This window comes from Phyllobates terribilis, unplaced genomic scaffold (genome assembly GCF_046119375.1).
Source record: "Phyllobates terribilis strain yellow unplaced genomic scaffold, ASM4611937v1 Scaffold_5__5_contigs__length_657084704, whole genome shotgun sequence".
NCBI lineage: Eukaryota > Metazoa > Chordata > Amphibia > Anura > Dendrobatidae > Phyllobates > Phyllobates terribilis.
This window is the reverse complement of record NW_027362765.1, coordinates 483,177,990-483,198,218: the sequence shown is the minus strand read 5'-3', so window position 1 is coordinate 483,198,218 and position 20,229 is coordinate 483,177,990.

The following is a 20,229-nucleotide window of genomic DNA, read 5'->3' as shown; positions in this document are numbered from 1 at the left end:
GCGACCTGAAGAGCCACCACGACTTGTGGTGAGAGGCAGAGTTGTGTTTGAGGATGCAGTTGTTGACGTGCTTCCAGTACTACGTCTCTGTCCAGGAAGGCGCAACCTGACCTCGTCGTCACTAGCATCTTCCTCCACCTCCTCTGCTGACCTCATCTCTTGGCTGACTGTGGGTTGACAGTAAGTGGGATCTCCAACCTCATCATCATCACCCTGTGCGTTATCACACCCGTCGTCCTCAGAGCCAACCTGTTCCTGCCCTGACAAAAAACTAAAGTTGTCGCTCCAATCAGGTATTTGAGTCTTATCATCGTCTTCCTAATTGTCTCCACCAACAGGAGTTACAGTTTGGGAATGAGGGTCTACATTATGGTCAGAACCTTCTGCGTCTGGTCCTGGATCCGACTCATAAAGATTCTGGGCATCAGTGCAGATCATTTCCTCGTCTGGATTCACAGAAGCGCTGGAGTTGACCTCTGATTCCCAGGCTATAGTATGAGTAAACAGCTCTGCAGACTCAACCATCTGTTCTACCTCATACTCAGACGGGCAGCTGGAGATTTGGGAGCTGTGAGGAAGCAAGTGCGATTGGGGTGACACCTTTGAGGACTGGAGTATTTGTGATGTTGAAGTTGATGTGGAGGAGAGCCCACTTAAAGGAGCACTTGATATCCGTTGAAGCACCTGCTGTTTTTGTGCCTCATCTGGAATTTGTAGCGATTGGCGTGGCCGTAAGAAAGGGATCTTATCAAATTGTCCGTTAAAAGAAGTAGACATTTTAGTTTGGCTGGAAGATGGTCTTTCTTCTGCAGATGTTACTGTTGCTTTAACGCCTACCCCACGGACACAACCTTTTTTCCCCTTCCCAACACGCCTATTCCCCTTTCCACCAGCAGCAGGCCTTTTTCCACTCATTTTGGTGGTTAACTAATTCACAACTCTGGAGTTGTTTGCACAAAAAAACAATGGATGGGAACCGAGCAGAGCTGAGTGGCCAAACTGTGGTATTAGGCCAAAACTATTGGCTGGGTTAGATGCAGAAAAATTTTTTATTCAATTTGCAACCTGATGGAGGTCAGTATAGATGGACTAATAGAACAAGTCCCACACACAGCTAGAAGCCCAAATATTTTTTCAGAGGTAGATGCAGAAAAATTTTTTATTCAGTTTGCAACCTGGTGGAGGTCTGTATAGATGGATTAATAGAACAAGTCCCACACACAGCTACAAGCCCAATATTTTTTCAGAGGTGGATGCAGAAAAAAAATATATTCAGTTTGCAACCTGATGGAGGTCAGTATAGATGGACTAATAGAGAAAGTCCCACACACTGCTAGAAGGCCAAATATTTTTTCAGAGCTAGATGCAGACAAAAAATTATTTTAAATTTGCAACCTGATGGAGGTCAGTATAGGTGGACTAATAGAACAAGTCCCACACACTGCTAGAAGGCCAAATATTTTTTCAGAGCTAGATGCAGAAAAAAATTATATTCAGTTTGCAACCTGATGGGGGTCTGTATAGATGGATTAATAGAACAAGTCCCACACACAGCTAGAAGCCCAAATATTTTTTCAGAGGTAGATGCAGATAAAAATTATTTTTAATTTGCAACCTGATGGAGGTCAGTAGAGATAGACTAATAGAGAAAGTCCCACACACAGCTAGAAGCCCAATATTTTTTCAGAGGTAGATGCATAAAAAAAATATATTCAGTTTGCAACCTGATGGAGGTCAGTATAGATGGACTAATAGAGAAAGTCCCACACACTGCTAGAAGGCCAAATATTTTTTCAGAGCTAGATGCAGATAAAAATTATATTCAGTTTGCAACCTGATGGAGGTCAGTATAGATGGACTAATAGAACAAGTCCGACACACAGCTAGAAGCCCAAATATTTTTTCAGAGGTACTGTAGATGCAGATAAAAATTATTTTTAATTTGCAACCTGATGGAGGTCAGTATAGATGGACTAATACAACAAGTCCCACACACAGCTAGAAGCCCAATATTTTTTCAGAGGTAGATGCATAAAAAAATATATTCAGTTTGCAACCTGATGGAGGTCAGTATAGATGGAGTGATAGAACAAGTCCCACACACAGCTAGAAGCCCAAATATTTTTTCAGAGGTAGATGCAGATAAAAATTATTTTTAATTTGCAACCTGATGGAGGTCAGTATAGATGGACTAATAGAGAAAGTCCCACACACTGCTAGAAGGCCAAATATTTTTTCAGAGCTAGATGCAGACAAAAAATTATTTTGAATTTGCAACCTGATGGAGGTCAGTATAGGTGGACTAATAGAACAAGTCCCACACACTGCTAGAAGGCCAAATATTTTTTCAGAGCTAGATGCAGAAAAAAATTATATTCAGTTTGCAACCTGATGGAGGTCTGTATAGATTGATTAATAGAACAAGTCCCACACACAGCTAGTGACGCGCCCCTGGGCCAGTGTCGCGCAGCGTTGCGCACGCAGGAGCTTACCCGGAGCCGGATCTGTTGAGGGTTGTAGTCTCGTGGCGGTGACCCGGTCCGTGCCCAGGGAGTCAGACTAAGTGGCGCTGTATTAGCGGTAGATGTTGTACGACTACGCCACCCGTTGAATGCAGCGAAGGAGCTGCCGCTGCAGGGCAGACCGCTGAGGCCGGTGGTAGGATTGTGCAGCGTGAATGGTATAACCCCCAACGGGAGGGGTATGGCCTCAGGGCAGCCGACGTGGATGATGGGGGTAGCAGGAACCACTCGGAGACGGTACGGTGTAGTTCAGGGTCTTTACTGGTGACAAAGATAGACCCTCCCGGAGTACTGGCTAGCAATTGGGGCCTGGTCAGTCCTTGAGCAGATGGGATCTCCCCTGGCCAGGCGGAGTTGTAGGCCTCCCAAACTAACTGTACTCTTCTGGCTACCTTGCTAGAGGCGGTATAAGTAGCCCACGTCCCTGAGTGTACCGTGTGGTGCTCACCCGTATGGCCGGTGACTCGGGGCCTTCTAGTAGCTTCCGCTCCACGACGGCGGTGCTGGTCCCATGCGTGTGACCGTGCCTTCGGGCTTCTTGGCCAGAGGACCTGAAATCCCCTGCCTGACGGATTCTGCTGCTGGGTAGGAGTTAGTCCCCACAGCCTCGGACTCCGGGTCCGGTAAGAAATCTTCTCAGTCAGGGCGAGCTCTGCATCTGCCAGCCCCTGACTCCTTGTAACACTGCTCCCACAGAGCTCCTGTTGTTTCTTCCTATGCTGCTTCTCTGTCTCTACTTCTGGCAGGGCCCAGGAGCTGGGCCCAGCCGGAGCCACAGCTCCCTGTCAGCCCTCCTGGCTGCACTCTCCCTCTGAACTCTCCAACCCTGCCTCAGCCCCAGGTTTATATAGGGGAAGTTCTTCCCCTCCCAGGACTGGGCAGGAGTTGTGGCATGCATAGGATTCCTGACCAAGGGACCTCCCACCTGCTCTCAGACATAACATTGCTGTTACTGTGGAAACCAGACCCCTGGGGTGCCACACTAGAAGCCCAAATATTTTTTCAGAGGTAGATGCAGATAAAAATTATTTTTAATTTGCAACCTGATGGAGGTCAGTATAGATGGACTAATAGAGAAAGTCCCACACACTGCTAGAAGGCCAAATATTTTTTCAGAGCTAGATGCAGATAAAAATTATTTTTAATTTGCAACCTGATGGAGGTCAGTATAGATGGACTAATAGAGAAAGTCCCACACACTGCTAGAAGGCCAAATATTTTTTCAGAGCTAGATGCAGATAAAAATTATATTCAATTTGCAACCTGATGGAGGTCAGTATAGATGGACTAATAGAACAAGTCCCACACACAGCTAGAAGCCCAAATATTTTTTCAGAGGTACTGTAGATGCAGATAAAAATTATTTTTAATTTGCAACCTGATGGAGGTCAGTATAGATGGACTAATAGAGAAAGTCCCACACACTGCTAGAAGGCCAAATATTTTTTCAGAGCTAGATGCAGATAAAAATTATTTTTAATTTGCAACCTGATGGAGGTCAGTATAGATGGACTAATAGAGAAAGTCCCACACACTGCTAGAAGGCCAAATATTTTTTCAGAGCTAGATGCAGATAAAAATTATATTCAATTTGCAACCTGATGGAGGTCAGTATAGATGGACTAATAGAACAAGTCCCACACACAGCTAGAAGCCCAAATATTTTTTCAGAGGTACTGTAGATGCAGATAAAAATTATTTTTAATTTGCAACCTGATGGAGGTCAGTATAGATGGACTAATACAACAAGTCCCACACACAGCTAGAAGCCCAATATTTTTTCAGAGGTAGATGCAGAAAAAAATATATTCAGTTTGCAACCTGATGGAGGTCTGTATAGATGGATTAATAGAACAAGTCCCACACACAGCTAGAAGCCCAATATTTTTTCAGAGGTAGATGCAGAAAAAAATATATTCAGTTTGCAACCTGATGGAGGTCAGTATAGTTGGACTAATACAACAAGTCCCACACACAGCTAGAAGCCCAATATTTTTTCAGAGGTAGATGCAGAAAAAAATATATTCAGTTTGCAACCTGATGGAGGTCTGTATAGATGGATTAATAGAACAAGTCCCACACACAGCTAGAAGCCCAATATTTTTTCAGAGGTAGATGCAGAAAAAAATATATTCAGTTTGCAACCTGATGGAGGTCAGTATAGATGGACTAATACAACAAGTCCCACACACAGCTAGAAGCCCAATATTTTTGCAGAGGTAGATGCAGAAAAAAATATATTCAGTTTGCAACCTGATGGAGGTCAGTATAGATGGACTAATACAACAAGTCCCACACACAGCTAGAAGCCCAATAGTTTTTCAGAGCTAGATGCAGAAAAAAATTATATTCAATTTGCAACCTGATGGAGGTCAGTATTAATGGACTAATAGAATGATGCTATGCCCAAAAGATTTTACTTCACTAGGTGCAGTAAAAAAATTGGTATTCTATACACAGGTGGTATATCTTGCAACACAGATAGGCTACTCCACTGACTAACACACTCTGTGTAGCACCCTGAGGATTCGGCTGCTACAGGGGTATTGCACCTCAACCCAGAGGTGTGATATTCCACTCCCGGGTAAGGATGGAGTGTGGAACTGAGCTCAGTTAGCTGCATGCACTACACACATCCCATTTCCGGGGAACAGACCGATGGTACTCCCACTAGAGAAATGTGCAGGTACGACAGAGTCTGTTCCTGGCTGGAGTGGGAGGGGGGTGGAACATCCCAGTAGTGTAGGGGCAGATAGGGGGAGCAGTCTGGGTAGTGCTAGGAGCTCATTGGGTGCTGGTCACCTGAGCTCACACATAGAGGGAGTATATAAGGTGGGAACCATCTTAGGTCAGGGTCAGTCAGTCTGTCAGTCTTTTGTCAGAGCAGAGCAGAGGAAGAGAGCAGAGGAGAAGAGCAGCTCCAAGGCCCAGAGAGAGAGAGGAGAAAGAAAGACCCAGAGGGGGAGAAAGAAGGAACTCCAAGAGCCCAAATTAGACCAGAGGGTGAAGAGTTGGCAACAGGGTATAGGATCCCAAGCTGGCAGAGGCTACAGCACACCTTAGCCAGGAACCGGAGGTCGTGGGCAGGATCTGCCACGACCACCCACTAAATCCACCCGGAAGGCAGACCAGGAATAGGGTCAGGGAACCCAGAGACAAGGGTTTACCACCAAGAGGCCCGAGGGAGCCGGACATAGGTGGATCCCTGGTGGGGAAGGCCAGAGAAGAGGACAGGACAGAAAGGGAGCTCAGGACCACGCTCCAGAATCACCTGGGGGTTGGCCGAGTCCAGGACCTGGTGGACGCAGCACGGCTCGGGTGGTCACTCAAGGCCGGAGTGACCAGAACAACTGCAGTAAGTAAACAAACCCTGAACTGCACAGCCCGACTCTGAGTCTCATTTCCATCCCCGCTGCACCACCACAACCCCCATCCTCTGCAACTGACCCCCTGAGGCTATACCCCTCCCGTTGGGGGTTATACTACCTGAGCTGCACATACATCACCAGCCTCAGCGGACCCTGCTGCAGCGGCGGCCGTATTGACCGCAATTCAACGGGTGGCGTAGTCGACACAAAAGAACATCTAGTAACATCATAAGGACTGCCACACACTGAGCTTGACACCCTGGGCACGGACCGGGTCACAGCCACTCGGAGACTACAACCCCCATCTGATCCGGCTCCGGGTATCCCCAACAACACTGGCCCAGGGGGCGCGTCAACTTTGGCGTAGTCGGCAGGATAACGTGCCCGCAACAACCGGGTACTGCGTGCCTGAAGAAAAGTTCACCGTTACCTCACAAAGAAGTCTCCTGCCGGTTCCGGAGGGTCCCCGCCATCGGGCCCCATCACAGGTCGTTTCCCGCCGGTTGTCCGCCATTTGCAGCTTTTTCCCGCCATCCATGGAGTTTCCCGCCACTGGGAGACGATTCCCGCCATTTCCAAAGATTTCCCGCCTTGGAAGAGCGGACGCCATTATGGGCGTGCCAGAGGGTGGCAAGAGGCCACCTCCCATCGTGGGCCAGGCCGAAGAATGGCGCCAAAAGCGGAAACCGCGCCCACCAACGGAGACTGTGATGCTGGAGGTGTCCATCAGCGTAAGAGAGCTGCCCCTGGAACTGACAATCACAAAGTTGCCCCGGGACCACCCTCGATGTGGGCGGAGACAGAAGAAGAGAACAAAGATGGGTGTCGCCTGGAGCAGTCTGGAGAGAGCGCACCCGGAGACAAGACGTCTGGAAGAGAGTCCAGAGAGAGCCTACCCGGAGATGGAGGGAGAGTCAGGCAGCACCGACCCAGTGGTCAGGAGCCTGTTGCAGGTCGCCACTCCAGAAGGCCTGCTGGAGATCCTAGCACAGCTCCCCCGAGACCGGGAGTGTGCACAGACCGCGTTGGAGGGCCTCGCACGGAGGATGGCCCGGGTGCAGCGAGAGACGTTGGCGGAGTGGAGCCGAGAGATGGCCCAGCAGACCGAAACCCGTCAGCGGAGCACGCCACCCGAGACGAGGAGACAGACCGCCTCTGAGGATGGCGCAGGAGGAATGAAGGCAGGAGACGGCGCCGAGAAGGGAGCTGAACGGACGGAGGCAGGTAAAGGGGACGTCTCTACCCTGAGCCGGGAAACCGCGTGCCTGCCCCAGCTCCCCGTCGCAGAGCCCGAAATTCCCCCTGCCGTGCCCGTCGCTGCATCGTCCCCGCCGCCAACTAGGCCTCAACCGGAAACCGCGGCCGCGACTCCTGTGACGTCACACGCCTCGACCTCGAGCGTGGCCAAGCAGGAAATACCATCGGCCTGGTCGCAAGGCCTAGTACCCCCGGGCGACGCAATACCAACAGCGCCCCCTACCTCCGCGGAGCCACCGGCCTGGTCGCAGGGCCGAATAACCCAGGGCGCCGCCGTTCTTACGGTGCCCTTTACTTTCAAGGTGCCCCAGGCCTGGTCGCAAGGCCTGGTTAACCCGGGCGCCGCTACCACCACGGCGCCCATAACACCTAAAGTACCGCACCTGGGTGAGGACTTGTTCGCCCAGCATACGTGCCCGGATGGGCAGCCCTTCGTATGGCCCCAGGAATACATCCAGCTGGAGCTGCAAAAAGCAAGGGCCATGTGCGAACCCCTGATCCCGGCTCCAAAGCCCATGAAGAGGATCTCGCCCCCGCTAGAAGAGACCCAGTTTGAGTGGGATCCCACCGGAGAAGACCTCATGGGGTTCACTCAGGAGACTCGGGCAGCCGCAGCGGAGCGTGCAGAGTGCTGCCGCCAGCAGCTCGAGGTCTTTGAGAGGGAGCGGAGAGAGAGGCGGGTCCGGGAACAACAAGCCCAAATAAGGAGCGCGGAGCAGAAGAGCCGGACCAGGAGAAACCCCCGTGCAGCGCATGGTCCCCGTACCATCGGGACTGTGATAAAGTTCAATCTGCAGCATGGGTGGGGTTTCATCAGGGATCACCGCACCCCAGGCGACGTCTTCGTGACCAGGAGAGACGTTGAGTCCCACCTACCGGAGGGACACAGAGGTCGTGACCTGTATTTAGGGGATGAGGTCACCTTCACCCGGCACAAGTGTGCCAAAGGACCCTACGCCCTCCATGTGCATCGCCTGACGGAGGAGGAGCTGCGGTGTGAGGAGGAGCAAGAGGACCCGGACGGGTCTGAAACTGACACCAACCAACAAGAAAGAGCAGGAGGACGCCGTCGTTGAAGTACGGTAGAGAGAGACTGTATAAAGTTGCCCGTCGGGGTACCAAGAACTGTTACTTATTTAAAATATGTTCCCCGTTGGGACAAAGTGTGAACTGATGCCCGTGTGTCCCTAGTTCCTAATACCTGGCCGAGGACTGAGAGCGGCCATATCCCCTTGTATATAGTTGCGCTTCCTAAAGCGCCCCCTACCGGTTTTATAGGAAACCGTGTTTCTTCAAGAGACTGTCGCACTTTACCCGGTCACAAGTTGCACCGTGGCCGGAGGAACAAGAATGTTATTTATGAAAAGTTATTTATATGAAAAGTTTATTGCTGATAATATATATATTGTTTTATATGTTTATGATGTTTATGAAAAAAAAAAATTGTATGTTTGTGGATGTTTTTGTTCTCTTACAGCCCGAGGACGTGCTGTGATTTACCAGGGGGGAATGTAGCACCCTGAGGATTCGGCTGCTACAGGGGTATTGCACCTCAACCCAGAGGTGTGATATTCCACTCCCGGGTAAGGATGGAGTGTGGAACTGAGCTCAGTTAGCTGCATGCACTACACACATCCCATTTCCGGGGAACAGACCGATGGTACTCCCACTAGAGAAATGTGCAGGTACGACAGAGTCTGTTCCTGGCTGGAGTGGGAGGGGGGGTGGAACATCCCAGTAGTGTAGGGGCAGATAGGGGGAGCAGTCTGGGTAGTGCTAGGAGCTCATTGGGTGCTGGTCACCTGAGCTCACACATAGAGGGAGTATATAAGGTGGGAACCATCTTAGGTCAGGGTCAGTCAGTCTGTCAGTCTTTTGTCAGAGCAGAGCAGAGGAAGAGAGCAGAGGAGAAGAGCAGCTCCAAGGCCCAGAGAGAGAGAGGAGAAAGAAAGACCCAGAGGGGGAGAAAGAAGGAACTCCAAGAGCCCAAATTAGACCAGAGGGTGAAGAGTTGGCAACAGGGTACCGGATCCCAAGCTGGCAGAGGCTACAGCACACCTTAGCCAGGAACCGGAGGTCGTGGGCAGGATCTGCCACGACCACCCACTAAATCCACCCGGAAGGCAGACCAGGAATAGGGTCAGGAAACCCAGAGACAAGGGTTTACCACCAAGAGGCCCGAGGGAGCCGGACATAGGTGGATCCCTGGTGGGGAAGGCCAGAGAAGAGGACAGGACAGAAAGGGAGCTCAGGACCACGCTCCAGAATCACCTGGGGGTTGGCCGAGTCCAGGACCTGGTGGACGCAGCACGGCTCGGGTGGTCACTCAAGGCCGGAGTGACCAGAACAACTGCAGTAAGTAAACAAACCCTGAACTGCACAGCCCGACTCTGAGTCTCATTTCCATCCCCGCTGCACCACCACAACCCCCATCCTCTGCAACTGACCCCCTGAGGCTATACCCCTCCCGTTGGGGGTTATACTACCTGAGCTGCACATACATCACCAGCCTCAGCGGACCCTGCTGCAGCGGCGGCCGTATTGACCGCAATTCAACGGGTGGCGTAGTCGACACAAAAGAACATCTAGTAACATCATAAGGACTGCCACACACTGAGCTTGACACCCTGGGCACGGACCGGGTCACAGCCACTCGGAGACTACAACCCCCATCTGATCCGGCTCCGGGTATCCCCAACAACACTGGCCCAGGGGGCGCGTCATCTGCAATAGGCCAAAAAGGATTAGCTTTGCTAGATTCAGCCAAATGCTATGAAAAAAACTTGCACAGCACTGGCACAGACCTGCCTGGCAAAAACGGATAGGAACTGATGTAACCTAGTCCTGAAAAGGACTCCAATTACAATTAGTCTTTACTCCCACAATCTATCTATTTAAGAGCACAGACCTGCCTGATAAAAGTCGTAGGAAATACTGTAACCTAGTCCTTAAAAGGACTGCAATCACAACTATTCCCTACTCCCAAGCTATCTGTAGATTTGTGTGAAAATTGGCTTGAAATTAACAAGGTATAGCGCACACAGCAACAGCGGTGCCGTCTAACACGCAGCTGCAGCAGTGAGAAAATGGTGGCGACGGGGAAAATGGCTTGGTCTTATAGGGCAAGGACATGTGACATACACTGCCAATCACACATGCCCTTGCTTGTGTGAAAAAAAGCACTTCGCTCCGTGTGTGCGCTGCTGATAGGCTGACAGATTGCACCTCCCCACTGTAAATGCGGGAAAGAGAAAAAAAAAATGGAGATCTTCATTGTTCCTGCAGAGATCCATCCCCTGCCCCTCCCCCCACCCCGCTGTACACTCAAACTGCGTATTAACATTAATTTTCATCATTACTGAGAAAAAATCCAGTTATGATTTTGGTGCACGAACAGTTATCGAACATAACCTCGAACAGCCGAATTTTTCTCAAATTGTTCGTGTTCGCCGAACGGCTCGAACACCGCCCAAAACAGCTCGAATTTGAGATTGGCGAACAGTTCGAGTAGAACAACGCTCATCTCTAATAAGCAGTTAGTTTAAATGTTTACTGTCTGTGATCAAGAAATGAAATACAACCTACTTTGTTTCTAGCGACAATTTTGGCTGCCATGTTGTCCCATGCCGCTTTCCTAGTCAGGTTTTACTGTATACCCACAAAAATTCCGAATGTTATGATGGTTGCCTTAGAGAAAACCACAGTGTTACAGTATGTGTGTGAGACAGGATCATCGTGGAGCCATGTGTATTATATCTAACTGAAAAAATATATGTTCATGCAAAGCTCGATAGAAGACACAAGATGACATGTGACTCCAATTATATCAGGGACAAATTATACTTTGCCTGTGGTTTTCCTGAAAATATGATAATCTGAACCAAAATTAAATCTAAAATGAACAATAATAACAGAAAATTAATATTAATTACTGTTATATCATCTCTAAACAAAGTCAGTTCTTGGAACCATCACAGGAGGCAAAGCTTTAGGGGAAGGGATACTCATAACATTGATCCTAAAATCAAAAATACACTTCTTAATGAAATATCCTCTGCTACAAATTTTAATGAAAAAATACGACCTTTATAATTTAAAGGAATACTGACAGCTGATTCATGCTGCCAGAACCATCAGCAGCATGAATTACGGAGTGCTTCATTACTGCATATATAATATGTTCTATTCTGAAACACTGCAGAGTTTCAGAGAAAATACACTAACATGCTAACCTAAATGAAGAAAGAAGAGTGACAGTGCTCATCAAATTTCATAGATTAGTATAAAAAAACCCCTCTTCATTCCGCAATCAGTCTGATATACAGTGGGGAAAATAAGTATTTGATACTCTTACAAAGAGTGGAGAGTTCTGTAATATTTATCGTAGGTACACTTCAACCGTGAGAGACAGAATCTTAAAAAAAATATCCAGAAAATCACATTGTATGATTTTCTAATTCTTAAATTGCATTTTATTGCATGAAATAAGTGCTTGATCTTCTACCAACCAGCAAGAATTTTGGCTCTCACAGACCTGTTAGTTTTTCTTTAAGAAGCACTCATTATCGGAATTAATTGCATCGGTTTGAGCTCGTTACCTGTATAAAAGACACCTGTCCACACACTCAATCAATCACACTCCAACCTCTCCACCATGGCCTAGGCCATAGAGCTGTCTAAGGACACCAGGGATAAAATTGTAGACCTCCACAAGGCTGGGATGGGCTACATGACAATAGGCAAGCAGCTTGGTGAGAAGGCAACAACTGTTGGTGCAATTATTAGAAAATGAAAGAAACACAAGATGACGGGCAATCACGGTTTTGAGTTCTATATCTTTATTATACTATATACCTATATGTTTCTGCCTGTATGATCCTCTATACCTGCCATTTTGTTCAACCAAACTGCAGTATTTGATGTATGGCGGTTATTGGAAACATGTTCTTATGGGAGATTGTACCTAGCAATTGATCTATGTCATTATCTGTACCTTCAGGTTATTGATGACTTGTGGACATGGTCTTTTTGTATGGTTTCTGTTTTTAATTGGTTTTAGCATGTTTGTGTCAGTGTTAGTGATGAGCGAGCATGTTCGCTACTGCTCGGTGCTCGCCCGAGCAGCTCACTGCTCGAGATGCTCAGCGCTCGCCGAGTATTTCCAGGGTTGCTCGGCCAGAGCTCGGGTCCCCTACCTGCATGTTTGGTGCTCTTTAGAGAGCCAATCAAAATGCAGGGATTGCCTGCCACTCATTGTAATGCTGCAGCCATGGTGGTTGTGGCATTACAGTGATTGGATGGCCGCACAACATCATCAGGTCGATATCAGACCAGGCGCCACTGTGCTCATCACAGTCACTCCGGAATCAGGCAGAGTAGGGAGAGGTGCTGCTGCGTCAGGGAGAGATTTGCTTGTGTATTAGGTAGTGTAGGGAGAAAAACCGTACATTACACATATCCATCTTAACAAAAAGTCCTTTTGAGGACTAACTAATCCATCTGCAGAGATATCAGGCAGGCAGTGTATATAGGCAGGCAGGCAGGGTATATAGCAGACTGCAGTGCATATAGCACAAGAGGATCCATTCCAATTCTGCCTTCTGCTGCTGCTAGATATTTCTATACAAAGGCCCAGGTCTCAGGGGCCAGGAATACTTTTTTTTGGATCTTAATCCTCATTATTTGCTTAAAAAGCAATCCAGAGAACACCGTTTTTCAGCGCCATTTGCTTGTTGGCACTGCAGAATACAGCCAGGTCCTTTCCATATTACAGCACTAGAAATCCAGCTATTTAAAACTGTGTTTTCTACGTCACACGGATCACATATACGTTGTCAGAAAATACTGACATTTCTGGCCTCCATTAAAAATTTCCTTCAGTGTGTCAGTGAAGCAATTCACACCGGTTTGCTGTTCAAACTACTTACCTACAGGCCAGGTATTTAAAACTCTGTTTTCTCTGTCACACAGATCACATATAAGATCGCTCCAAACTCAGTCATTTGTAGTGAGCGTGGAAGATACTGTCCTCTATTTAAAATGGGCAAGGCACGTGGCAAGGGATGGGGAACTGGACGTGATGGTGATGGTGCATGCAGAGGCCAAGGACAAGGCCGAGGGCAAGCTGAAATTGTGCCACAACAAACACCCACATCTTCTCGCCTGACCTTCCTGTCCCAATTCCTAGGGGACCGCAGCACACTACTATTGAACCCAGAGCAGTGTCAAAAGGTTGTTGGTTGGATAGCGGATAATGCTTCCAGTCACTTAGCCACCACCACCACCACCACCACCACCCTGTCTTCCACATGGTCAAGTCTCAGTAGCCGTGAGTCTGGACCGCATATTCCTCACCCTGATCCTCCTTCCCCCCACCATGCCGAGTGCCCGGAGACAACTGATCCCACACTTGGACACTCTGAAGAGCTGCTCACTTTTCCATTTACACATTCGGGCCTCTTGCCCGGTCCACTTGAAGCGGGGCAAGAGGAGATCGCGTGTAGCGATGCCCAAATATTGAGCAGCCACGGTCACACGAAGGCGACGGTGGAAAAGTGTCACAAGCGGTGGACGATGATGAGACACAATTGCCAGAAAGTCAGGAGGAGGACCAGGGTGCGGAAGTGGAAGACGAGGCGGACAGGTCTACAGAAATGGGGCTGTACCAGAAGGCCCTTGTTGTGGTACTATTAAAAAAATTTCCATCTGAAAACACTGGCGGCAGAGGGCACACTTCGTTGGACAACCAAGGAGTACAGGACAGAGAGACACAACTTCAATCCAGCAGAGGCAGGGGAACACTGTCAAAGTTCTGGGAGAGTTTTCTCAGCCCCTCCCATCGCACAGGCCCTGAGGCGCGGGGCACTCTCACAAGAAGTGCAAAGTTTGGGAAGATGCTGAGGGAGTACCTTGCCGACCGTACCAACGTCCTCTGTGATTCCTCTGTGCCTTATAATTATTGGGTATCCAAGCTGGATATGTGGAATGAACTGGCTCTCTATGCCTTGGAGGTCCTGGCCTGCCCTGCCATCAGCGTTTTATCAGAGCGGGTTTTTAGTGCCGCTGGTGGAATTATAACTGATAAGCGCATCCGCCTCTCAACTAAAAATACTGACAGGCTGTCTCTTATTAAAACGAACAAGGGCTGGATTGGGCCATACTTCTCAACACCACCGAATGATAGCAGCGTAACATAAACTGAAATCCAGTGTCTTTTCTTGGGAGGTGTATTCCCAAGCACCTTTTCTCACCCAGACATGGATATACACTTCCTGATTTTGTCTATTTGTATTGTCCTGCTCCTTCTCCTCATCCTCCACCACGATATCACCGTGACCGTGGTCCGTGATGCAACACTCACATAATTTTTTAAAGGGTGTTTATGATGCCCGTAAAAAAAAAAAATTATACATTTACCCCAGGGGTAAATGTTTGTCAGCCCATACACTTAGTGCATGGGCATTACAAGTATAAGAGGCCCGCTCCTTTCTAATGGGACAATTTTTGATGAGGCCCTCCTCCACGTCTCTTCAAAGGGGCATTGTAGTGCCTCCAAATTTTTGGCAGCCCTTGCATTCACTGCATAGGCCAACACTATGGGAGACTCTCTCCTTTCTAATGGGAATTTGTGGTAAATGTGGCCCTGCTCTATGTCTCTTTAAATTGTTAGTGGGGTTTTTCCTAAATTTGGTCAGCCGTTGGACTCACTGCATACCCTATAACTGTATAGCAGACCCTCTCCTTTCTAATGGGAACATGTCGTACTTGTTACTGTGGCCCTGCTCTATGTGTCTTTAAATTCTTAGTGGGGTTTTTCCTAAATTTGGTCAGCCGTTGAACTCACTGCATACCCTATAACTGTACAGCAGACACTCTCCTTTCTAATGGGAATTTGTCGTTACTGTGGCCCTGCTCAATGTGTCTTTAAATTCTTAGTGGGGTTTTTCCTAAATTTGTTCAGCAGTTAGACTCAATGTATACCCTATAACTGTATAGCAGACTCTCTCCTTTCTAATGGGAATTTGTTGTAAATGTGGCCCTGCTCTATGTCTCTTAAATTGTTAGTGGGATTTTTCCTAAATTTGGTCAGCCATTGGACTCACTGCATACCCTATAACTGTATAGCAGACCCTCTCCTTTCTAATGGGAACATGTCGTACTTGTTACTGTGGCCCTGCTCTATGTGGCTTTAAATTCTTAGTGGGGTTTTTCCTAAATTTGGTCAGCCGTTGAACTCACTGCATACCCTATAACTGTATAGCAGACTCTTTCCTTTCTAATGGGAATTTGTCGTTATTGTGGCCCTGCTCTATGTGTCTTTAATTTCTTAGTGGGGTTTTTCCTAAATTTGGTCAGCCATTGGACTCACTGCATACCCTATAACTGTATAGCTGACACTCTCCTTTCTAATGGGAATTTGTCGTTACTGTGGCCCTGCTCTTTGTGTCTTTAAATTCTTAGTGGGGATTTTCCTAAATTTGTTCAGCGGTTAGACTCACTGTATACCCTATAACTGTATAGCACACTCTCTCCTTTCTAATGGGAATTTGTCGTAAATGTGGCCCTGCTCTATGTCTCTTTAAATTGTTAGCGGGATTTTTCCTAAATTTGGTCAGCCATTGGACTCACTGCATACCCTATAACTGTATAGCAGACCCTCTCCTTTCTAATGGGAACATGTCGTACTTGTTACTGTGGCCCTGCTCTATATGTCTTTAAATTCTTTGTGGGGTTTTGCCTAAATTTGGTCAGCTGTTGAACTCACTGCATACCCTATAACTGTATAGCAGACTCTCTCCTTTCTAATGGGAATTTGTCGTTACTGTGGCCCTCCTCTATGTGTCTTTAATTTCTTAGTGGGGTTTTTCCTAAATTTGGTCAGCCGTTGGACTCACTGCATACCCTATAACTGTATAGCAGACCCTCTCCTTTCTAATGGGAACATGTCGTACTTGTTACTGTGGCCCTGCTCTATGTGTCTTTAATTTCTTAGTGGGGTTTTTCCTAAATTTGGTCAGCCGTTGAACTCTCTGCATACCCTATAACTGTATAGCAGACACTCTCCTTTCTAATGGGAATTTGTCATTACTGTGGCCCTGCTCTATGTGTCTTTAAATTCTTAGTGGGGTTTTTCCTAAATTTGTTCAGCGGTTAGACTCACTGTATACCCTATAACTATATAGCACACTTTCTCCTTTCTAATGAGAATTTGTCGTAAATGTGGCCCTGCTCTATGTCTCTTTAAATTGTTAGTGGGATTTTTCCTAAATTTGGTCAGCCGTTGGACTCACTGCATACCCTATAACTGTATAGCAGACCCTCTCCTTTCTAATGGGAACATGTTGTACTTGTTACTGTGGCCCTGCTCTATGTGGCTTTAAATTCTTAGTGGGGTTTTTCCTAAAATTGGTCAGCCTTTGAACTCACTGCATACCCTATAAGTGTACAGCAGACTCTCTCCTTTCTAATGGGAATTTGTCGTTACTGTGGCCCTGCTCTATTTGTCTTTAATTTCTTAGTGGGGTTTTTCCTAAATTTGGTCAGCCATTGGACTCACTGCATACCCTATAACTGTATAGCAGACCCTCTCCTTTCTAATGGGAACATGTCGTACTTGTTACTGTGGCCCTGCTCTTTGTGTCTTTAATTTCTTAGTGGGGTTTTTCCTAAATTTGGTCAGCCGTTGGACTCACTGCATACCCTATAACTGTATAGCAGACACTCTCCTTTCTAATGGGAATTTGTCGTTACTGTGGCCCTGCTCTATGTGTCTTTAATTTCTTAGTGGGGTTTTTCCTAAATTTGGTCAGCCGTTGGACTCACTGCATACCCTATTACTGTGAACAAAAAAAGAGAACAGCTGAACATACAGTCCTTAGATCAAATTGAGGAACAATTGAACAGGTTTTGAAGATTAAATGAATTACCTTTAATTAGAAAAATGGTACACTATACAAGAAAAATATGTGCGCAGCACACAAGATTGGATAAAAAAATAAATTACATTCTTAATATTTCATTTTTGCATGTCAAACATATCAAATGAATTCAATCCCATTAATATATGAAGTTTATATAAAAATGTGTGAAACAGTTCCACCACCCTTCCACACTCCAGGATTCTTTTAGGAAAAGAGGTAGTATATATTGTTAATTAAGAATCCGGACCTGTGTGACCAAACGTGGAAGAAAAGGGGGGGGGGAACAGATGACTGCGACACTCACAATTAATGAAATATAGAGTTATTTATTCATAACATTATATATATACTATCAAGTGTGTGCAGCACCAAAAAAACCCCAATCACATACACATTAGAGCTAACAATCCCTAGTGGGACCAAACACAACTATATATAAGGGATTGAACAAAACCACATCAATTCATAATGCAATGACATACCTAAGGTAGCAAAGGCACCGCACAGCGTACACCCCAACGCGCGTTTTGGACCACCGTCCTTCGTCAGGGGACTGTATAGCAGACTCTCTCCTTTCTAATGGGAATTTGTCATTACTGTGGCCCTGCTCTATGTGTCTTAATTTCTTAGTGGGGTTTTTCCTAAATTTGGTCAGCCGTTGGATTCACTGCATACCCTATAACTGTATGGCAGACACTCCTTTCTAATGGGAACATGTCGTACTCGTTACTGTGGCCCTGCTGTATATGTCTTTCAGAGTCCTTCCATCATCAATGAAACAGGATGTGTCTGATGATGTGTCACACACCACATTGCCAGATAAGGTTGTAAAATGTTAAAATGACATTTCCCGGTGAATGCATTTGCTTTAAAAAATAACGCAAAAAAGAAAAACAGTAGGATCTTTCTTTAGTATAAAAACAGAGTCACCAATGTAACCTCAATGTAATCACATTGTTCAGCTCCTGCACCCCCTTCTCCATCTCCAAAATAACCACATCAGTCACAAGCTGAAAGCACTGCAGCACTACCTTGGCGAAGCGGCAACAGGCTGTGCTGAAGATAACATGTTTAATGCTTAGATGACAAACCGCCCAGCGCTGCAGAGTTGTTGAAAGCTGTAACACAGCAGCTTGATCTGTTGCTCTCACCGCTGAACATACAGCCAGGCATGGTCATGTGTGACAATGGGCGGAACCTTGTGATGGAGAAATGACAGCCGGAGTAGATACGGTTTCCCTCTTTTCCAGTACTTTCACTGAGCTAAAGAATATGGCTGTGGTGAAATACAACTCCCACTGAGAAGCTGTTTCAGATTGAAAAACATTGTGCCCACCAGAGGATTTGATTCTGAGGGCTCACCTTTCTCCCCCACTCAAGAGCCCCATAGCAGCAGCAAAGTTTGCGCTACCATGAACTCTCCTGATGTAGAAGACAGGGCACACCAGAGGATTCTCTGGTGGGACCGTCCAACCCTGTCGAGAAGCAGTCCTGGCTAAGAAAAGTGTGTGGGAAGGTTCCCGGACACTCTATGGCTGCTTTTTTACTGAGGTGGAAACCCATGCAAACATGGGGAGAACAAAAAAAATCATTGCCGATGTTGTCCTTGCTCCGATTTGAACCCAGGATTCCAGCGCTGCAAGGCTTCAGTGCTAACTACTGATCCAATGTGCTGCCATACACCCTCTAATATCTAACTGGCTGGAGAAACTTACACCTACTGCCAATCTGTTTCAGCTCCTTTGTGAGAAAATAATGTATTTGGGGATCGACTCAGTCTACCAAATAAAATTCCTGAGAAGTAAATTGGGGATTGCTTCGCTAATGTTACTGGGGGCAGTGCTAATACCATAGCGTCGTAGCATAGTTTACTGGAAATATTCCAGGCTGGTAGGAGGCAAGCAAATTCCCACAGAAAAGTACCAGCAGTAATGTTGAGGGACCCGCGCTTGTAGAAGGTGGAGACAACACCGGGAGAAATAGTGACGGCTGGGGAACGAGTATGGACACGAGGCATGAGGCATGAGGTTGTAAAAAGCATCCGCCTCCACGAGCCTAAAAGGCAACATTTCAAGTGCAAGCAGCTGCCCAGAAATCTGGCAGTTTAGTATTGCAGCCTGTGGGTGGGTGGCTGGCTGCATACTTGCGCTTGAATTCCAAGTAACAGAAAACTAAGCAGATGGTGGCCTCTATCATCATCATGGCCTCACCTCGGCACTATGATCTCTCCTGAAGGAGTAGCCAGGGCCCACCGGAGGATTCTCCGGTTTTCTGGTGGGTCCGTCTAACCCTGCCGAGAAGCAGTCCTGGCTAAGAAAAGTGTGGGGGAAGGTTCCCGGACACTCTATGTTTTTTTTTTTAATGTGGATTGAACGTGCTTATGCATGTTATTTCTCAAACCGGATTGCAGATCAGGCCATTTCCCAACTCTGTAGTCATGAAATTAAATGCGCAAAGAAAGATGTTTGTGTGTCAAAGCACCACCGAGAAGTACGAGTTGATGCCATTGCTTCAGCAAAAGCTGCTTTAAAGGACTTCCTGGGAGAAAAGACACCCATGGCAGATACGGTTTCCCTCTATGCCAGTCCTTTCACCGAGTTAAAGTATATGGCTGTGGTGAAATACAACTCTCAGCAAAAAAAGCTGTGGACTGGCTCCGTTACATCTCTGGCCACATTCACCTGTCCACGTGTTTGTGGTTAGGCGGTCCTTCCCAGTAAGTGCACTGGGGAGGGCACAGGTAATATTGTGGGACCCGTGCTTGTGGAAGGTGGAGACGACACCGGGAGAAACAGTGGCGGCTGGGGACCGAGTATGGACACCCGGCCGCCGCTGGCATGAGGTTATGAAAATCTTCCGCCTCCACGAGCCTAAAAGGCCACATTTCAAGTGAAAGCAGCTTTAGAGGACTTCCTGCGAGAAATGACAGCTGGGTAGATAGGGTTTCCCGAGTCCTTTCACCAAGCTAAAGAATATGGCTGTGGTGAAATACAACTCAGCAAAAAAAGCTGTGGGCTGGCTCCGTACCATCCCTGGCCACATTCACCTGTCCACGTGTTTGTGGTTAGGCAGTCCTTCCCAGTAAGTGCACTGGGGAGGGCACGGGTAATGTTGTGGGACCCGTGCTTGTGGAAGGCGGAGATGACACCGGGACAAATAGTG